This window comes from Rhinopithecus bieti, unplaced genomic scaffold (assembly GCF_001698545.2).
Source record: "Rhinopithecus bieti isolate Rb0 unplaced genomic scaffold, ASM169854v2 scaffold_2888, whole genome shotgun sequence".
In the NCBI taxonomy this organism is placed as follows: Eukaryota; Metazoa; Chordata; class Mammalia; order Primates; family Cercopithecidae; genus Rhinopithecus; species Rhinopithecus bieti.
In genome coordinates this window covers 969,224-988,893 of record NW_016804209.1, presented here as the reverse complement: position 1 = coordinate 988,893, position 19,670 = coordinate 969,224, and positions in this window count along the sequence as shown.

Below are 19,670 nucleotides of genomic sequence, written 5' to 3'. Positions count from 1 at the left end.
CTCACTCACTATCACAAGGACAGCACCAAGTCATGAGAGATCTGTCCTCAAACACTTGCCACCAGGTCCTACCTCCAATGTTGTTGTGGGTTACCTTTGAACATGAGATTTGTTGGGGAAAAATACCCAAACTATAGGACCAAGTATTTCATGGACAGAACAATAGTCAGACCTTCTCAAATATGAAAGAACTTATGCAATATGTCACCTGTTAACCACTGGTAAGAAAAACAGAAGCAAACTGCATATTACAATTTAGCTGATAACAAGCCTCATCATAACAATTCAACATATAATGCAATGCAACCTTATAAAGAGCTCAGGAATGGTGCCTTGGTATGGGAGTAGTATTATCTGTGACTCCAGTTAAATATAGAATTGCTATAAGAAACCCTGTTAAACTGGTGGCAATTATCAGTGACTCCACTTAAATCTAGAATTACTATAAGAAAGGATGTTAAACTGCTGGCAGGAGAGAATAAAAAAGTTACGATTTTTGCCATGTTAAATTACTGACAAATTTACAAAAGAAAAAGGAGGTGATTGAAGTGGAAGGTGACTGGAATAGAAGTGAGCCTACAAGAGAGCGAAGGTTTTTGTCTATGGATCAGGTAATATCTACAATTAAAACACATAGTAAGGCTGGGCGCGGTAGCTCATTCCTGTAATTTTAGCGCTTTGACAGGCCAGTGTGGGAGCATGGCTTGAGCTTAGGGGTTTGTGATTAGTCTGAGCAATATAGATCACATCTCTACAAAAAATTTAAAGAATTAGCCAGGTATTGTGGTGCATGCCTGTATTCCCAGTTACTCAGGAGGCTGAGATGGGAAGATTGCCTGATCCAGGAGTTTGAGGTTATAGTGAGCTATGATCATGCTGCTGTACTCCAGCCTTGATGACAGAGTGAGAGCCTGTCTCTAACAACCAAAAATAAATAAAGAAATAAAACATATAGTTTTAAAGCTGAAGTTTCTTGTCTTAATTACAATTCATTCCTATCTTCACAAGGATATTCTAAGAGAATAATATCTCTTATGATAAAGATACAAATATTTGATTCTCAGCAGAGTTACTGAGATTTTCATTTCTACTTGATTTTGTTTTATTAAATTTAAACTAATTTAATTTAATATTATTTAAATAGCATAAAGTATATGATCACAGTTTAAAATTGCCTTTTATGTACCAGATGATAATGTGTCTGAGTCAGGGTCTAGTTCAAAACAACAGAGCTCATTCCACATAGTCCAAAAGGAGGACTTGAATTCTGGGGACTAGTTGAATAGGTACTTGCTGAAGGCAAGCAGTGACTATTAAGGTAATTCCTAGATTAACAACATCATTTAGCTGATGCTAGCTCTATGTCTGGAGGGTGAGAAGATAGAAGTGGCAGTATCCCAACCCAGAGCTGGGGTTGTCAGATTGGGGTGAGGTTACTGAATCTCCAAGATAGGTGCATGGCAGTGACCAGAACCACAGATAAATGGGCTGCCCAGGGTGAGTTGAGGCCATGGGGAGATAAAGCTGCTTCCAGAAAAGCAACTCTAAGCATAAATGGAAGAGGTGGATTAACTCTGTGTCTGTGTCCCAGTCTTTAGGGTCCTGCAGTTTCTCAGTAGCTAACTTTAGCCAGAACTCAGTGATCAAGGTTGCCTAAAATATGCAGGGAAACAGACAATAGATCTGAGAACTAATGTGCAAGGGGCTGGTACATCTTCAAAGAATGACATTTGGGTGGATGGTTATCTTTTGCTTAAAAACGGTTATTGCTAAATGGACTTTTCAACAGTTTTAAGCTTTTCTTATTTTTATTGCAAGTGAGTTAGAGGGAATTTGCAGATGTTAACTTAATATTTGAGCACAGGTTGATAGATGAGAAAAATATTTAAAAAAGAATTCTCCAGTAAAAAAATAGTTAGAATACTTGGAGAAGAGTAAAATTTTGATATTACTATTATAGGTAAAATAGACTAGTCAGAGAACATGATAAAGATAGACAAGATGAAAAGAATCTTTTCTGCCAAGAAATTTGAGTTCTTCAGTTTGCATTGGACCATTCTAAAAGTCAGTAAATGAGAAAGAAACATACTCAGAAATGTGATTTACATTTACATTCTTGACAGCAGCAAAAGAATATAGTAGAGGAAACAATTATTTCAGAAAACATCACCCCCAGTCCACATTAAAGAATAGAATAATATAGTATATTTACATCACACATATAAATTCTTAATAATACTGTAAACTTGCAATGATGTTTGATAGTGGGTCAACTTAATTCTAGAAAAGACATTTATATTGTTTCTAGGTAAACACTTCATCTACTTGATTTAATAGATATGTTATTGGAATATAGATGAGTGAAATATTTTGGAAATTTGGTAGCTTATGATGACAAAAATCTCAGGTATAAATTGTTAAACGAATTAACCCTAGGTCTCCTGAAACTTATTAGCCATTGATTCTCTGTTAACTCTGTTAAACTCACAAGGTTTAACAATTCAATTTTCAAGTTTTGTTTAATGCCTAGTGTGCATTTCATAATAGGCACTGAGGAGAGAATATAAATGAAGTGTAATATGTTTACCTAAATGAATTTTCAAGTTGAATGGAAAACATAATATGCATTCAATATTAGACTCAATGATAATATCAGATTGCATATAATGAAGGGCAAATTGAACAATTGGACAGAAGGTGTTGTGAAAGCTCAACAGACCAGTATGGAATGGAATCATTGCAGAAAACATGAAGTAAAGAAATCTTAGGATCTTCCCAGATTTCTATTTTTTTTTTTCGTGATTATTACTGTTTCATTATTTCTAAGTGATTACATTAAGTATTTCTACAGTCTGCTGATATGGAATTACTTATTAATGAATAAAATGCTTGGGTTAGGTTTCCTTTAGCTCACAGAGAGCAGAAGTAATTACGATCAAAATGTAATTCCAGTGCCTACATTTGTTTTTTGAATTACTTCCCTTCATCTTTTTACAATTGAAATATATTCATCAATACCATTGAAGCACCAATATCCAAATTTAGTTTTATTAAATTGATTAGCTAGGCATAGGCTTGAAATATTTCAGTCAGTAAAACTATTAATTGATGAAATATCGTATTAGTGTCACATCAGAGAATGATTTGTTTTTCAGAGAAACCTTTAACATTACAGATGGCATATTCATCTATCAGTGGATGTGGAGAAATACTATTTTTAAAAAGAGTAAAGTATGAGTCAATTATGCAATAAAATGCCTGACCATTCTGATTTGAAGTATTAAAAAAAACAGGATTCAGTAAGTTGGTTTTCCATAAGATGTAATGATATGTTATGTTGAGTTATAATGTAAGAACTTTAAATCTCGATACGTAAAAAACAAACAAACAAAAACGTTTCTCTGTTCCTAGTTTTACCAGAGTGGTTGATGAATACTATGCATGTTTTTCTTTTCTATGGTCCATTATCTTTCGGAGGACATCTGAGTTTTCATCTACTAGCTGAAATTTCCTTGGTGGGGTGGCGGTGGCTGTTCCACCTCCACATCTACCCGTGAGGTTAAGTTGGAGTTTGCCATTGATAAACTCTGCCACACTACCCAAAGTTGGGCATATGCCAGAAGCCTGGTCCTATTCCATGACCAAACATAGAAAGAAAGACCTCTGTTTTCTCTGAACTTAAGTATCAGAGCTTAGAGCTGCGGAAGGCCTTGTTTTCTTCGTGCGGTGGAATCTGAGAGAAGGTAGCCAACAATTTTCCCTGACTGCCAAAACTTCTTAATGGATATTAAGCAAGAATCACGAGAATTGTGCATTTATATTTCTACATGTAATTGTAGTGTCCTTCCATGAATCCCCTCTTTTACTTAAACTAGGGTGGGCTGTTTCTTTAGAAGTTGAAACCTACAAGTATTACCTATTATATATCTGCCATGACAGTCAGGATGTGAAAAAAATGACACATCCGCAATATGTTATTCTAAATCCTTGGGGCCGGATAGGGTTCAGAATTTGAGTATTTCATGTAAAAGTCCAGAAAAGTCAGAGTAGCACTTTGGATTGAAACCTATTAAGATGTAGCAGGATGAGCTGCAGACAAAACCCCTTAGACACCGAGATAGTGAAGGGAGTGGCTTTAATCAGCTGGGAGCATCAGCAGGCTAGAGTCTTAAAATCCGAGCTCATCAGGTGCTCAACTTCTGTCCCTTTTAAGGGCTCACAACTCTAAGGGGGTCCATGTGAGAGGGTCGTGATCGATTGAGCAAGCCAGAGGGTAAATGACAGGGGCTGCCAGCATTGGTGGTCAGAGTGAAACAGAAAGATGGGAGGTTTCATAATGTCCTTCCATACAATGTCTGGAATCTAGGTCAGGGGTCAAATTTTAACTACCAGGCTTAGATCAGGCAGGCCCAGGCCTGGTTTCGGTCTGGTTCCTAGGCGCCGGGCTACCTGCCTTTAGTTTCGCTTCTCTTTCCTTTCCTGAGTATAAAACAATATAAAACAATATGAGAGAGTCTCTCTCTTCCCTCAAAGATTTTTGTAGTAACATGAATCAATACTCACAGACTAAATGGGATTAAGAGGAGTTATAAATGTCCTATTGTCAGTTCAGGTCAGTTTTGTTTTCAATTGAGCTTTGACACCAAACCTAGGAGAATACTTGTTTTTCAGGGTTCCTTGGGTTTTGCAATTACAGAAAATGAGTGGGAGCTGTGGTTTAAGCTATTATTGAGAAATACATCGTCTCCTAATCTTAAAGATACAATTTACAGAACCCTGTTGGGTGAAAATTTGTAGTAAATATCTCCTACATTGCTTCCAGCCACTCCTTCCCCCTACCCAGAAGCTGCTTCCTAGAGAAGAGACAGGGCATACAGGGGAGAAAGATTGGCTGGCAGAATCAGGCACATCTGTGTCTAGATTCTGGAGCAGCTACACGTGTCCTTTTAATTTGAGGATGAAATGTAAGCAGCAGTAAGATCTATCCAAGACAAAATATCCTTCTGAAAGTTAACAAGAAACCCTGTACTATTTTAGACAGTAGAGTTTATCTGTTTTCTATCACAAAAAAGAAAAAGAAATCATGAGCCCATAATAATTTTCTTTGGGAAGATGTTTGGTTTGATGGTAATGAGATTTAAGAATTGATATATCTATTTTGTACTTTTCCTTTTTTTTGAAGAAAGTTTCAAGTAGATCAGAAATTTGCTTTCAGTTATGCACAAGGAACTTGAGTGTTTTTGTGAATAGTGGATAAGAATGCATAAAAGAATATTTCTTAGTAATCGTCATAATAAACATAAAGATCATCATCAGAGCTAATATTTACTGAGATTTAATTAATTTATTTACTCTGAGCTATGGCACTCTGCTAACACTTTACATTTTCTCCTTTAATTTTTACAACACCCCTGTAGAGTAGGTGATATCATCCTATTTATTTTACAAATGGAAAAATTGTGGTTTGCATAAAATAACTATCTGAAGCAGCATGTGATATGAGTTCCTAACCCCTATTTAGAGGTTAGGAGAAGCTTTTCATATGAGGTCAATGTCTAAGTTGAGATCTAAAACAAGGTTTAGTTGAATGAGAAAACAAAAAGAAAACAAAGCTACGTGGCAAAAGCCCTCAAATACAAGAGTAACTGCCCATGTGAAGAATGGAAACCCTATCAACATTCTGTGGTTACAAAGGAGATGAGAGGAGATACTGAAGCAGTAAAAACAAGTCATATCAAGATGGATGTTCTATGACACATGAAGGAGCTTACACATTATGCTGAAGGCCACAAGATGCCACTGAATTTATGCCGCTGAAATTCTTATGCTAAAGAGCAATCTTATGCTAAAAATTGTAATTTACATTTAATTTATGTTTCAAGTTGCATCATAAAGGATTAGAAAGGAGAAAAAAGAAGACAAGAAACTCAAACTCATTTAAAAGGCAGTAGCCTAGCTACCAGGTGAAACTGGTAGGATTCTAGAGATTTTGGGATTGTAGAATCTATAGGAACTGATGGTGTATTTGTTTTATGGTATAGGGTAGGAGAGGTTAAGTCCTGTGCTGAGGATTCAGTCATGAGCCTCAGTGAAGACATCAGTGCCATTTACTGAGCTAGAGAACATGGGAGCCAGAGCAGAGATTAAGATTAACATAGAAAGCCATTTCTTTAGAAGATGAGTTTGAACTTCCATTGAAATATCCTGAAGGAGAAATATAATAGTTGGGTGTATAAATCTGCTGTTTAAGAGAGACATACAGGCTGCAGTTTAAGAGATAGAGATACGCTGAAGTGTACATTTTGGGAGCCATCAGTAAATAAAAGGACTTGAAGTTGGAGTAACAGGAATCAGATCACATGGGCTGAAATTATTCCATGAGAGGAGAACGCCTAAGAACAAAATGGAAAACACCAGCAGCTCAAAAGATGGAACACTGAAGCATCAGAGAAGCCAATGAAAGAAAATGTTTAAAGGAAGGTAATAACAAATTAAGTATGCTACTGACCTAAGTGTCTATTAATGATATTAGTAAGAGCCATTTCAGCAGAACTAGGGGGACAGAACCCAGAGTACAGTGGGTTCTAGAAAGAATGAGGCATAGAAAGTCTGGTTGAGGAATTTTGGTGGCCCTAAGACCCTAAAGAATACTGGTGCCACCACCAAAATACTTTGCAACTCTGGCTTGCTGGAGACTGTTATTATCTTCTTGTTTATTAGGTTGCTTATTTGTTTGAAATTTCAATAGGTTTTGGGGGAACAGGTGGTATCTGGTTACATGAATAAGTTCTTCAGTGATGAAATCTGAGATTCTGTTGCACCCATCACCTGCCTACACATTACCCAATGTGTAGTCTTTTACCCTCTCCTCCCCCCCCACCCTTTAAGTCCCCAAAGTTCATTGTATCATTGTATCCTTTTATGTCCTCATAGCTTAGCTTCCATTTATGAGTGACAACATACGATATTTGGTACTCCATTCTTGAGTTACTTCACTTGGAATAATACTCTCCACCTCCATCCAGGTTGCTATGAATGCCATTCATTCATTCCTTTTTATGGCTGAGTAGTATTCTATGGTACATATATACCACATTTTCTTTATCTGCTTGTTGATTAATGGGCATTTACTTTTCAAGGCCAGCTAGGTGCCTGTAATTTCCCTCGAAGGGACTCAAGATTTTCAAAAAATTGCCATGTTTCAGCAGCCCAGAAGAAGCTAAGAGGGAGCCCTACTCCGTCTCAAGTTTTATCTTTTATTTTGTAATTTTTTTGAATTCCTGCCTTGGTACCTTAAACATTTAGTTTGGCATTCAGATAAAGAGGGCCAGAGTACAATTGCAAATAATGACCTGAAAGACATGGCTATCAGCAGGGGAGAAATAGTGAGCAGAACAGAAGGTGCTGCCAAAGAAGAGGGCTTTTTGTGTTTTTTGTTTATTTTAGTGATAGGAGAGAAGTGAACACACTTAGATTTCATAAAAGGTTGTGATATATAAAGAGAAATTACAAAAAAGAGAGAGAAAAAAATGATAAACCCAGCAAGTATCTAAACATGGAAGAAGGAAGTGGACACAGAGCACAACTGGTTGGATTACCTTTGGGCAAGAGACAAGTTACTTTCTTTATTTGAACAGAAAGAAGTGAGGAAATCATAGAGGAGTGTGGAGGTTTGGGGATTTTAAAGTTTAGTGGTTTCTTGTCCCATAGCATTTGTGTTACCTACATGATAGAAGGCTGCTGAAAGTAAAGAGATGGAGTAAAATGCTTAAGAATTGTTCAGGAAAAATACAATAGTTGTGAAGAATGGCCGAAGTTACTGACTAGGAGGACACAGAGAATTACAGGTAGCTGTCAGGGCTCAACTGCTTGGAAGAATATGGTTACATGGTGTGTATTTGTCAGGGCTTTCCAGAAAAATAGAACCAATAGGAGAGAGACGGATTTTATGGAGTTGACTGAAGCAATTACTGAGACTCACAAGTCCAAAATCTGCAGAGCCAATGCCAAGTTTGAATCCAACGACTGGAAGCTGCTGTAGAACCAAGAATAGCTGATGCCCCAGTTTAGACCATTTTAAGGCAAGAGGATCTCCCTCTTGTTTGGAGGAGAGTCAGCCTTTTGCTCTACTGTGGTCTTCAGCTCCTTGAATGAGGACCACTCACATTATGAAGGGTACTCTGCTTTACTCAGTCTGTTGATTTAAATGTTAATCTCAGCAGGGCACTGTGGCTCATACTTGTAATCCCAGCACTTAGGCTGAGGCAGGAGGATTGCTTGAGCCTAGGAGTTTCAGATCAGCCTGGGCAACATATTGAGACCCCATCAGTAGTGAAAATAAAAATTAAAAACAATTAGCCAGGTGTGGGTGGCTTCTCCCTGTAGTCTCAGCTACTTGGGAGGCTGAGGCGGGAGGTTCACTTAAGTCCTAGAGGTTGATACTTCAGTGAGCTGAGATCGCACCACTGCACTCTAGACTGGGTGACAGAACAAGACCCTGTCTCAAATTAATAAATAAATAAATGTTAATCTTATCCAAAAACTCCCTCATGGAAACACCTAGAATAATGTCTTATCAAATATATAACCCATGACCCAGTCAAGTTGACACATGAAATTAACCATCATAAGGTGGTACAAATATTTCCTGTCTGGAAATGCTTTGGAATGTGATATGTAAATGTGTGCAAAAATCATAATTTTCTATCCTGTTATGTGTTCACTTATTGTTGTTCTGCTAAATGAAAACAGATGATTGAGTTTCATTTAGGGTATCTCATTTATTTGAAAATCTTTCTCTTCTGCTTTTAATAATTCTGGAATTTAATATGGTTCATCATCCTTTCATTATCACAGACACTCTTCTGTGGTTCCTCTTGTAGATCTAAGCATTATTCTCAAGAGAGAAGCTGAAGGAAAGAGTAACTGAGTTTATGTATATTAACTTATTTTTGTGACAACCAAAAGCTGGCATATTGTCATACAAAACATTGCCTATATTTTGATTATTAAAGAATTCTGCTGAAGAAATCAGGACATGAAGTTTTGTCTTTTTTCTTACAAACTTAAACGTAAGTTTGATTTTGCAGTTGACTTCTGTTTTCTAGAATTGATTTGATCGTATTTATGTCATGTCCATATTACTTTTATGAGGGTACTTTATAAGGGTCCTACTTCACTTTTCTATATGGTTCAATGTAGATTTCACTTTGCAATTTTTTTTTGAGCAATTGAAGATACTGCATCAACAAATGATGTGTGTCCTCCAATTTCAGTTATTTGGGCTTAAAAATTTTATTTTATTACAAGTCATAAAGAAATTTGTTTTATTTCCTACCCCCCCCAAAAAAAAAACAATGAAAGGTATGGAAATGACCTGTGTTGGATAATTGTAGATTATTCAATAATGACATTGTAATCTGCAACAGAAAATTTCTAGTTCTAGAAAATGATGTTCTGTTATGTATAGTAAATTGCATCAGTCAACCATACAGAAACATTTCAAATAGTCATTCAGCAGCATCCCCCAAATCAGTAACTGCTATTGCCAATGGTATTATTTCTTATTCATGAAGACCATGAATGTACTAAATAAGTAAATGAAGTTACTGTAGAGTTGCCTACTAGTTAATTCCACATAAATATAAATATAAGCACTTACTCTGTGCCAGGCACTCAGGATGCAAAGGTAAGTGTGCCTGAAACGGTCCCTGCCCACACATAAAATATAAATTACAGGACATGTTTTGGCTTATTTGCTGAGAGCCATTTGTTTGGTTTTCTAGCATGGTCTGGGCACTGGTTCTTCCTTCATTCATTGCTGCTGCTGTTCTGATTGCTGTTTCCTCAATTCCAAGGGAAATGTTTCTTGAGAGCTATGTTCAAACATTAAAAATTCAGTATATTTTAATACGAAAATCAGCTTACATTTATTGAAGTGGATCTGTGCTATCCCATATAAAGAAATTGATAGTATACCCACTATGAGAAAATGTCAGAGAAGCATTTTGTTGTTTTTTAATAGTGCTTTTGACCTTGACATATGAGATAGTTTGATTTTTTTAAAATCACCATTGCTGTATGTTAAATAATGCCTTTAAGGTTAAATGATAGAAGAGTTACAAGAAACTTAAAGGCAAAACAATTTAAGTTGCAAACAGAAGACAGAAACAGAAGTAAATCCTCCCCTACAGGGAAGTAAGCTGATTAAAGATGATTACTAGATGCAAACAGGGAGCAAAAATGCATAGATTATATAAGCTCCTAGCAGAAACTATAAGCAGCAAGTCAGCAGTCCCGCCAACATGTAGTCCTTAGAGGTGCAGACCCATGTTTAAAGATCCAGATTTGAATTTTTTGGTCCACCCCTCTAATTATTTAAGTTATAATATCCTCGTGCCATGCATACATATTACTTGGCAAATTCAAACAATAAAAACACATTCAAAATACACTGGGTGGATTTTGTCACAGACTATTAGACATTTCAACACTGAGACACAGTTTAGATTTTTACATCTGGCAATCTAGTCACTTCTCAAACTCTTCCATAAGGTCCATAATATCTATACTATAAAAATCTTAAAAGTTAAGCAGATCCTCAATTTTAAAATACAATCTAAGCATAAATTTGTTACACTGAATAGAACAAAGTAAAAACTACAGGGAAGGGAACAGAGGAAATTAATATGAAATGAAGTCTAAATTGAAAGTCTCTTCTGTGAGTTTAAAAAAAGGCATTTCCCTGCCAATGAAAGGGAACACATGTGAATATTCATTTAGGACTATACAATCTAGTTTGCTTCCTCAAGTAAGTGAGCTAACAGCTATAATTTGCACAATTATCAACTTAAAATTTTCACTTTCATCTTCCGTTTGAAAAGTTAAAGAACTTCAGTTACCCATACTAATCAAGCTGTGGAGTAATGTATACAAAACTCATAGTCTAAAAAGGAAGTTTCAGTGGTACATTTAGTTTGAAAGATCTGAGGTATTTTTCCCAAGAAACTTTACTTCTCTTTTCCGGTAAATAATTATTAGGAAGCATTTATGGTGAGCTCACAGCAGGGCTAGGATGTAGTGGAGACATGTATATATCATGATTCTCCCCAAAGCATGCTTATAATCTGATTGGAGAAATGATTTGCACAAATATGTAACAAATTCCCACTGATCTTCCTGCATACTCAGCATGCCACCTCCTCCAGTAAGCCTTCCTGGACCTCCCAAACAGAGTCAACATCTCCCTCTTTGGGTGGCCCATCACAGGATTTACACTCATGTGCTGTAATTACAGACTCATTTGCTATCCCTTTGCTGATTGGACCCAGAGCTATGTCCAGCCATTTAACATGAGGAAGTGTAATGTATGAATTTAGTAAAACGGGTGATGTAAAAAGTACATCTATTCTCCTTCCAACCTCAAACAGAGGACTAAGAATTACAATGCTCTCTGAAGCTAAGATCTGGTGGTCAGATACTCAGTAGTCCACATGGTGTCTACCTCTTAAAAGCAATCAAACCTGAGACATCTGCTCTATTACTGTCAGCAGCACCCATCATATGACCTCCTTCTTTCACTCCTTCATCCATAATCTATTCCTGAGTACAATTTATTTCATTCTAACTCTCTCTCCAGTATTCAACTTATCCTTTCAGCTATACCATTCTAGTTCAAACTATTATCTTTCATTTGGACAAAATAAATCTTTCCCCAATTTTTCTTTTACTCCTTTCATGCTTCTCTCTTCTTTGAAGCCAATGTGATATTTTGAAGATTCAGATCAGATCAGAGTAATTCCCCTTCAGTGGCTTCTCACTGCTCGAAGAAGACCATGATCTTTAATGTCACTTGTAACGCGATACATGAATCTGCCCTGGTAGTATCCCCAGTTGCAAATCCTACCAATTTCCTCTTGCTCCATGCACTGAGTTACACCTGTACTCAGTTGTTTGACCATGCTAAGCTTTATATCTAACTTATGGCCTTTATATCTGCATTTCTCTCTTCTTTCAGTCCTCTGCTTCTCTGCATTACTACAACTGCCTAGCTCACTCCATTAATCCTTCAGACAGTAGCCCAATATTGTTCTTCCAGGAGGGCTTTCCCTGTCCTCCTGATTAAGTCTGATGTCTCTCTCCTTCAACGCTTGTATGTTTCCTTTGATACCACTCACTGCAACCTGTAACCATATACTCAAACATGTGATTATCCCATTAATCTTTCTCGCCCCTACTATATTAAAAGTACCATAGAGATTAGGACTGTTTTGCCAGATACATTCCTAATGACGATTGTAGGGCCTGCCATGTAGTAGGTCCTCCAGCAATCCTTGTTGAAAAAGTTAATAAGTTTAACATGGCAACAAAAACCAAATTGCAGAATCATGAGTAAAGCAAATAAGAGGAATATGAGCTGTTAGTAAGAACAAAGACAAGGGGAAAGAAGTTACTAGATCATCATGCTGAAAACTGAAAGTGGGGAGTAAGAGCTGGATTTACAGTTTAATATAGATTAGCCTATCTAGAATTTAATTCAGAAATAAAGAGACCTTAGTAGATGCATTAAGAATACCCCCATGTGATTTCCTTTCCCCCAAGCATCCTTGATTTATGAAAGATAAACAAAATTGACAAATGTTTAGCTGCACTAATATAGGAAAAAAGACAAAATCAAATAAATAAAATGAAACTCAAGCCTGTAATCCTAACACTTTGAAAGGCTGAGGCAGAAGGATTGCTTGAAGTCAGAAGTTCAAGACCAGCCTGGTCAACATAGGAAGGACCCATTTCTCAAATAAATAAAATTGTAAATGAAAGAGGAGACATGACAGCTATGCCACAGAAATAAGAAAAATCATAAGAAACTACTATGAACAATTATGCACAAACAAACTGAACCTGGAAGAAATTGATAAATTCCTAGAAACATAAAACATACCAAGACTGAATTATGAAGAACTACAGAGTCTGAACAGAGCTATGTAGAGATGATATCAGCAATCAAAATCTCCCCAAAAGAAAAAGCGCAGGACTTGGTGGCTTCATGGGTGACTTCTATCCAACATGTGAAGAAGAATGAACATCAATAATTCTTAAACTCTTCCAAAACTATTGAAGAGGAAGAAACACTTTTAAATTAATTATATGAAGCAAGCATAACCCAGATAAGACAGCCAGACAAAGATGCCACAAGAGAACTACAGGCCAATATTATTGATGAATATAGATGCAAAAAATCCTCAATAAAATACAAGCAAACCAACACATTACAAGGACCATACACTATGACAGAGTCAGATTTATTCCTGGAATAAAAGGATGGTTAATCTAAAAATGAATTCATGTGATATATTAATTGATGAAAAAAATTACTTCAGCAGGCACAGTAAAAGCATGTGATAAAAGTAAACACCTTTTATAAATAAAACTCTGAAAATACAAATAGAAGCAAAGTAGCTCAACATAATAAAAAAAAAATATGTGAAAAGCCTAGTTGTTAAATTGATAGTAAAAACTGAAAACTTTTCTCTAAGATTAGGAACAAGGCATGGATGCCCTCTCTCCTCAATTCTATTTAACATAGTACTGGAAGTGTTTGCAACATTAGTTAGGCAAGAAAAAAGGCATCTAAACTGGAAAAGAAGTAAAAGTGTTTTTGTTTACAGAGTACATGATATTATATATAGAAAACCCTAATGACTCTATTAAAAAACTGTCAGAACTAATAATGAATTCAGTGAAGTTATAAAAATCATTTGCATTTCCAAACATTAAAACAAACTATCTGAAAAAAAATAGGAAAACCTCACATACAATAGAATGAAATAATAAAATAATTAGGAATAAAAGAAGGGAAAGGTTTATACACTGAAAACTGCGAAACCTTTGTGAAATAAATTGAGATGCAAACAAATGAAAATACATTTGTATTTATGGATTGGAAGATGTACTCTTTTTAAGATATCCATATTTCCCAAAAGATTTGCAGATGTAATGCAATCCCTATCAAAATTCCAATGTCATTTTTCATAGAATTAGAAAAGAATACTATCTAAAATACATATGGAGTCATAAAAGACCTTGAATAGATAAATCAATCTTGAGAAAGAACAAAGCTGAAAACATACTTCCTGATTTCAAAAAGTATAACCAAGTTACAGTAATTTAAACAGTATGGTACTGGCATAAAAACATATATAGACCAATGGAACAAAATTGAGAGCCCAGAAATAAATTCACACACATAAACAGTCAACTAATCTTAGACAGGGTTGCAAAGAATACACAATGGGTACAGGATAGTCTTTCAGCAAAGATGTTGAGAAACTAGATATCCACATGCAGATAAAGTTAAAGCAATTTGAACAGTATGGTACTGGCACAAAAACATATATAGACCAATGGAACAAAATTGAGAGCCCAGAAATAAATTCACACACATAAATGATCAACTGATCTTAGACAAGGTTGCAAAGAATACACAAGGGGGACAGGATAGTCTCTCAGAAAAAGATGTTGAGAAACTAGATATTCACATGCAGATGAGCGCAGTTGAACCCTTATACCATACAAGAAAATAAACTCAAAATGAATTAAAGACTTAAGTGTAAGACCAGAAACTATAAAATCTCTGGAAGAAAGCATCAGGGAAAAGTTTTAGGACTTTGGTTTTGTCAGTGACTTCATGGCTATGACACCAAAAGCATAGGCAATGGAAGAAAAAAAAAGATGAATGGGACTACATCAAATTCAAAAGCTTCTGTACAATAAAGAAAACAATCCACAAAATGGGAAAACATCTTTACAAACCATATATGTGATAAAGGGTTAATTTCCAAAATATATAAGGAAATCAAACAACTCAATAGCAAAACTCTAATAACCTGATTTTAAAATGAGATGAGTTAAATCATCTCTCCAAAGAAGACGTACAAATGGCCGCCAGGCATATGAAAAAGTACTCAATATCACTAATCATCACAGAAACGTAAATCAAAACTATAATGAGATATTATCTCATACCTGTCTGGATGACGTATCAAAAAAAAAAAAGTCAAACTTATTAGGATGTGGAGAAATTGGAAAACCTTGAGCACTGTGGGTAGGATGCAAAATGGTGCAGCCACTTTGGAAAACAGTATGGAGGTTCCTCCAAAAAATAAAATAGAACCACCATGTGATCCAGCAATCCCACTCTCAGTATTTATCCAAAAGAATTAAAATCAGAGTCTCAAAGAGATATTAGCACTCCTATGTTTATTTAGCACTATTCACAGTAGCTAAGATGCAAAAACAACCATAATCTTCATCAACAAATGAACAAATTTAACATGTACATACAATGAAATATTACTCAGCCTTAAAATAGGAAACTGCCATTTGCAACAACATTGATGAACCAAGAGGACATTATGCTAAGCGAAATAAGCTAGTGACAGAATTACAAATGCTTCATGATGCTACATACATGAGGTATCCAAAATAGTTAAACCTATAGAACCAGATTGCAGAGTTGGGGTTGCCAGGGATTTGGAAGAGGAAGCAATGGGAGTTGTGAATCAACAAGTGTGAAGTTTTGGTTATGCAAGATGAGTAAGTTCTAGAGAGCTGCTATAATCCTAGTGTCTATATTTATTTATTTTGAGATGGAGTTCTCTCGTTACCAAGGCTGGCATGCAATGGCGCGATCTCGGCTCACTGCATCCTCTGCCTACTGGATTCAAGTTATTCTGCCTCAGCCTCCTGAGTAGCTGGAATTCCAGGCACCTCTCACCATGCCCAGCTAATTTTTTGTATTTTTTTTTTCAGTAGAGACAGTGTTTCACCATGTTGGCCAGGCTGGTCTTGAACTTGTAACCGCAGGTAATCCACCTGCCTCAGCCTCCCAAAGTGCTGGAATTACAGGCATGAGCTACCATGCCCGTCTGTGCCTATGTTTCATAATATGGTATTGTACAATTAAAATTTGTTAAGAGGGTAGTTGTTAAGTGTTCTTTCTATAAAAAAAATTTTTTTTTTACAAGTGAAGATGTCTTCTGTTACCCCCAAATAACCGATTGGGCACACCTAGGACTAAGAGTCTTCGTGATAAACTTTGCATAAAGAATGAAGAGTACAGAAGATGAACACTCTATGTGTGATAACGTTGTATGCTCTTGTGAAGAAGATACTAAAATGGAACAGCTAAGTGAGAGATTCAACCTGATAACTAATATCTGTTCCCCTTTTGCTAATAGATATTTGTGTAAACAAGATAAAGTGAAAATGAATGGCAGGAATGTATTAAATTACTTCAACACGTGTTTTGACACAAGGAATGTTGTCAGGAGGAGAAAAGGCTGAGTAAAAGAAGTTTTCCTAACAGACATGAGTCTTGATTAGAGAGTTGAGATCTTCCATGTGTCAGAAATAGCTGGGAGAAAGACTTTCATAAAAAACATGAGATAAATAGCTTTCTTATTCTTAGAAGACTAGAGAATTAGAAAATTAGAAGCATCTTGGTTACCTCCATTGACAGTTGCCACGTAGACCCGACCAGACACTGGTTTTCAGGATTAACAACTGGATATTCCCAAAACAAGTGGACTTTTTGAACCTTAATAATTTCCCTACAATGTAAATGGAAGAACTGCTGGCAGTGAAGCAGTAAATAAAGGAGGAAGGGAACGTTTGGAAAGAGTATTTTCTATGTGGTTTTCAAAATTCATTGACTAGGGTTTATCTTGCATTTCAGGGCTTAAATTTTAATTTTATATTTTGTATTTTTTCTATGAATGATAAATGATAATAGTGATTGGTTTCTCCATTACATTTCTCCACTTACAATCAATATTTGTTTTAACTTGATTTTCTTTGTTGTTTTCACAGATTGCCTATTTTACTTCTCACCATTGATTTATGTTGCCAAAACAAAGGTCAGTAATTTGTGGCCAAATTCTTCTTTTACTATTCCAAATGTGAAAATTCCAAAAATGAAGCAAAAGCAGCATTTTGTCAGCTTTCTGGCAGAGATTCTTATGCTAGGCAATCATTTGTGTTTTTCTGAAAAAGGAGAGCTAAGAATCTTACTAATTTGGACTATGTGACAATCTTTAATGCCAACTCCAATGTGTTAGAATTTCAGCAGTTGATTTTTTTTTTTTTCTGAAACGTCAGTATTCTGTGTGCATGTGACTTTACAAAAAAGCATCAATCTCCTCATTCAACACTGTAAGCATTCATCAGGTTATCTGCTTTCTTCTTAAGCCAGATATATTGGTTCTGAAATTCAGGTAGTATCAATGTGACTTGAATAGCCAAATTATGGATGTTGGTAACTGTGTGCTGAATAAATCTCTTCCTCTTTTTTCTTGTCCCCTCACTTCCAAAATGCCTTCCATTTCATCTTTTTCCCACCTAAGCATAATTCCCTATGGATGTTGGTTAGAATTTGGAAAATAGGAGCTCAAAGTATCCTTTGCCAGCCCTACTACAATTTTGGGAAGTAACTTGGCATGCTTGCCCTGGTATCTTAACATCCTTTACAACTTAACCTATGAAGTGAAAACATTAGGCTACCTACTAGATTAATCCTCTCTAATAATCCTGCAGCAGTAATTTCTGGCACTTTATAATAATACACTTCTCCATTCTCTGTGTAACTTATTTCACTCCTTCGGTGCTGGTAGGATCAGACCTCAATATGGTGAATAGGATGGGTTCATAGGCAAACCCAGGTCAGAGACAAGGACGTTGAATCTGTTTCCTGCTGTGCTGCCCTGACCAAGCTTCTTTCTGCAGTGGTTTCTTCTGCTGTCCTCTCTATTTGCATATTTCCAATATTCCAAATAATGAAATGATGTCATTGCATTGCGTTGTCTATATGGAAGAAATTCAAGAGTGTACTTAGAAGGCACAGTCTAAATTCATGTTTGTGGAGTACAGCCAAATTTCAAAACTATTTTTAAAGAGTCATCACGTTTTATTTTATATAACTTCAAAGTGTTGTTTCTATATGCTGACTGAATATTGACTTCTAAAACTTCAGCTATAGTCTTCAATAGGATAGAAAAGATTAATTGCTTCTTGGGATTTGTTGTTCTTTTTGCCAAGCTTACTGCAAATTTGGGGATGATGGTATTACATTAAGCTTTCTAAGATACAAAGGCACACCTGGAGATTTCCAGACATGACAGTGTCCTTTTATTTGCTCTGAGAAAGACAGATTTATGTTTCCAACTGGGAGTTTATATCAACCATCATAAGTAGAAAATTTCTAACAAAACAACAGATATTTTATTAAATAAGGTAATCATGTATGCCTAATATCCACCACCTAATAGAAACCTTTAAGGAAAGTCAATCAAACATTTTTGTTTTCTAATCTAAGGTAGGAATTATAGAATAAAATTTCAGAAAAAAATTGAGAACATGCCTTTTCCATTTTAGAAAGATCGAAAAAGTACCGCATTTCCAGTTGCCTGCTTTGAGACTTTGTATTTGTAATGGGCTTTTGGAAATATTTTGTTTACTGTTTGAATATTAATTAGTTATGAAATATTAATTACATAATGAAATTTCATAAAAGCTTAATAAATTGGTAATCATTAATTATAATCTAGAATATTAATTATGAAACTTACTGTATACTCAGAAAATTTAAGTGGCAGAAGTTGTCACAGTCTACTTTTCTGCTCAAACAGCTGTACTTTGAATAATTTTATTTTAGAGTTGAAAGAAGGCATTACATGATCATTTCCCTTGGTTGTTTCACTTCTGTCAAGTTAATATTTTGGTGGCTAAATGTATTTCAAGCACGTTTTTCAAATTTATAAAATTTGCTTCCATGTTGAAGCAATTTCACGTCCCAGAAAGTTGGCTGAAGTAGAAAATGTTATCTTTGTTAGCAATAAATCAACTAATTCAATTAGGGAAATGTGTAACTCCAAAAATGTGACAAGACACTGTAGTTGGCTTTTAGTTTTTTATAGGATCAGCAACTTAGGGTAGTACAAATAAAATGTGCTCAAATACATTGCGTTTTAAATGGGCCATAAAATACCATTATTTAATCAGCAGAAAACAACTGTCAAGGGGATAAATTGTTATGTGGACCCTGCAGGTTTAATCTAACCCTGAACCTTGGTTGGCAGTGCACCTGACAGCTTATCTTAAAGCCTAGAAGGATGAGCTCTCCAAGGTCCACAGGTGGAGAAGAACAACTCTCACCCAAAGTTAATTGCACTGACCTGCCCTTTGCATTAGAATAATACAAAGCAAATGATGAGTTCTTCAAAATGGACATTGGTTTTACTGTTAGTAAAATATTTTATCTGAATTTTCTCTAGTTAATATATAATTTTATAAAATATGGTGACATGCTACAACTATTAGAAAAGCTTTGTCTTCCAGAATTTTCATAATTCTACTTTTTATAATATTTACTTGAAGTCACATATAGTTTTAACAATGGACAATGTTGGTATACAGCATATATATACACACACACATACACACACACATAAGGTTCTTCACTGCTTTGTATTATACGCATGTATATAAAACATATACATGAAACACATTGCTATATATGTGCTGTATGTATGAGAAACATATATACACATATGAAATATATATGAAAAATACATGGCTAATATAAAATACAATGACTGAGGAAAAAACTTAGTTAA